This window comes from Lolium rigidum, chromosome 3 (genome assembly GCF_022539505.1).
Source record: "Lolium rigidum isolate FL_2022 chromosome 3, APGP_CSIRO_Lrig_0.1, whole genome shotgun sequence".
NCBI lineage: Eukaryota > Viridiplantae > Streptophyta > Magnoliopsida > Poales > Poaceae > Lolium > Lolium rigidum.
The window spans coordinates 264,047,679-264,050,992 of record NC_061510.1 but is presented as its reverse complement, the minus strand read 5'-3'; positions in this window follow the sequence as shown (position 1 = coordinate 264,050,992).

Below are 3,314 nucleotides of genomic sequence, written 5' to 3'. Positions count from 1 at the left end.
TCAAATCATTTGCCTTATGGCATTTTAGCGTCAGTGTTATGTATGTGTGTTTTACCATTAAGATTTATAATAACTTATCCATCGTACATGGAGTAATGTCATAACTTGAACAACTCATTGTTTTCATTTGACCAGAGCAAAATAACAATTATTAAGTTCTTTATTATAAATTCTAAGGGCTAGGTAGAATGCCAACGACAAACATAATAACACTTTATTATGTTCCAGACGTGCATTATTACCATATTCCTTATTAGTCACTTAGACCATCGTATTCTTGTATTGCGTTGTATTGTATGACATCTCATACCAACCAATCTGGTACAAATACCCAAGAATTTTATTATGTGACCAAACTAGGAATACATTCATAACATGTATATCATTTATATACACCCGAGCTAGACTTTCTAGTCTTTTTCTTTCTTTCTGCCAAAATATCTTTTGTAGTTTCTCTTTTAGCTTTCCTCATTCTCAGAAAACACTTTACCTTCAATAACTTCTAGGTTTGTTGGTCAAATACCAATAACCTTGAGGTTCTTATTTTGAAGTTGATCATCATATGACAAGTGTTTCAGATTTCACTATTAGTAACTTTGTAATATGATGAACAATTTCACTCATAATTTTATCCATCATATCATGACGACTTTCCGAGACCATGTCTGTACATGCTAGGCTCGTAAAGTTTAACCTCTGTATTCGTGCAAATCTGGCTTGCACCCGTTGTATGCACACGTAGAATCTATACCACCCGATCATCATGTGATGCTTCGAAACGACGAGTCTTAGCAACAGTGCATACTAAGGACGATCACTTCATGGATATGCGAATATCGTTAGTGCCCCAATAGTTGGAGGATTGGGACGCCTGGCGTCTTCAACCTTCATACATTCCCATAAAACTTATGAGTTTATATAGTCCCACCAAATTATATTCTATCATCTTGCAACAAGGTCTTAGATATCACATATATCTCATACATCGCTTATTTCTGAAAACAAAATTTCCAGCTCCTTACTTTTCAAACAGATTTGAACTTCAAGTTTTACGGAGACAAGATGACTTTAGGTACTAATTGAAACCATAGTTCTTTGAATCAACAATGTGAGGTTTACTAAAAGTTTGCAATAGGACTTAATCATTTCTTGATTCTTTAACAATACGGTACCGATCCGTAAAGTTTCTTGTCAGATTTTAACAGTATTTCTATCTCAATTACAAGACTAGCGCATGATAGAATACGGATGCCAATACTACAAAATTAATTCAAAATACTACTCAGACTATGTTTATGATAATTAGTTCATGTTTTAATCTAATTACTAATAAACTCCCACTTAATACAACATCCCTCATAGTTGTTAAGTGGTACACGATCCACATCCACTACACCAAAACCGATCATCACGTGAGATGATGTAGCTTCAATGGTGAACATCAACATGTTGATCATATCATCCATATGATTCGTGTTCAACCTTTCGGTTTCCGTTGTCCCGAGGCCATGTCTGTACATGCTAGGCTCGTCAAGCAAACCCAAGTATTCCGCGTGTGCAAACATGGCTTACACCCGTTGTATGTGAACGTAGAGTCTATCACATCCGATCATCACGAGATGCTTCGAAACGACGATCTGTAGCAACGGTGCATACGAGGGGAGAACACTTTATTATATTGATATTAATGTGAGGGATCATCTTATAATGCTACCGTCGTGATCTAAGCGAAATAAGATGCATAAAGGATTAACATCACATGCAATTCATATGTGATATGATATGGCCTTTTAGTCTTTGCGCCTTTGATCTTCATCTCCAAAGCACGGACATGATCTCCATCATCAACGGGCATGATCTCCATCATCGTTGGCGTAGCGTTAATGTTAATGGCGCCGTCTTCATGGTTGTTCACCTCATATAGCAACTATTACAACTACTTTGAAATAATACTACAACATGAAATATAAAGACAACCATAAGGCTCCTGCCGGTTGCCACAATACAATAATGATCATCTCATACATATTCATCATCACATCATGGTCATATCACATCACCAAACCCTGCAAAAACAAGTTAGACGCCTCTAATTTGGTTTGCATATTTTACGTGGTTTAGGGTTTTCGAGCAAGATCCAATCTATCTACGAACATGAACCACAACGGTGATACTAGTGTTGTCAATAGAAAGAGTAAATTGAATCTTCACTATGGTGGGAGAGACAGACACCCGCAAAGCCACTTATGCAATACAAGTTGCATGTCGAACGTGGAGCAAGTCTCATGAACGCGGTCATGTAAAGTTAGCCCGAGCCGCTGATACGTCCAATTTGCATCACTATTTTATATCATAATTTGTTGTTATTCATTGATATATTTCATATTTGGAGATAATACTTATGTTATTTCATCTATTTTGCATATTTCATGATTATTGGAGGATCGCGCACCGGAGTCAGGATTCTGCTGGAAAAAGCGCCGTCAGAATGCAATATTTCGGAAGATCAACGGTTGACGGAAATTATATGAAAAATCCTATTTTTCCAGAAGACGAAGGGAGCCAGAAGGGGGAGCCGAGGGGACCCGAGGTGGGCCCACCCCATAGGCCGGCGCGGCCCAAGGCCTAGCCGCGCCGCCCTGTGAGGAGGGGCCCACGGCCCCCTCTCGCCTCCTTTTCTTCGCGTACGCCTTCGTCCAGAAAACCTAAGCTCCAGGGGTACATCGCGAAGAGCCACAGCCGCCTCGCGGGGCGGAGAACACCGGAGAGAAAAGAGCTCTCCGGCGAGGCTGAAATCCGCGGGGAAATTCCCTCCCGGAGGGGGAAATCGACGCCATCGTCACCGTCATCGATCTGGACATCATCTCCATCACCATCATCATCATCTTCATCATCATCACCGCCGTCTCCACCGCTGCACGCCGTCACCGCTGTAACAATTTGGGTTTGATCTTGATTGTTTGATAGGGGAAACTCTCCCGGTGTTGATTTCTACTTGTTATTGATGCTATTGAGTGAAACCGTTGAACCAAGGTTTATGTTCAGATTGTTATTCGTCATCATATCACCTCTGATCATGTTCCATATGATGTCTCGTGAGTAGTTCGTTTAGTTCTTGAGGACATGGGTGAAGTCTAAATGTTAGTAGTGAAGTATGGTTGAGTAATATTCAATGTTATGATATTTAAGTTGTGGTGTTATTCTTCTAGTGGTGTCGTGTGAACGTCGACTACATGACACTTCACCTTTATGGGCCTAGGGGAATGCATCTTGTACTCGTTTGCCAATTGCGGGGTTGCCGGAGTGACAGAAAC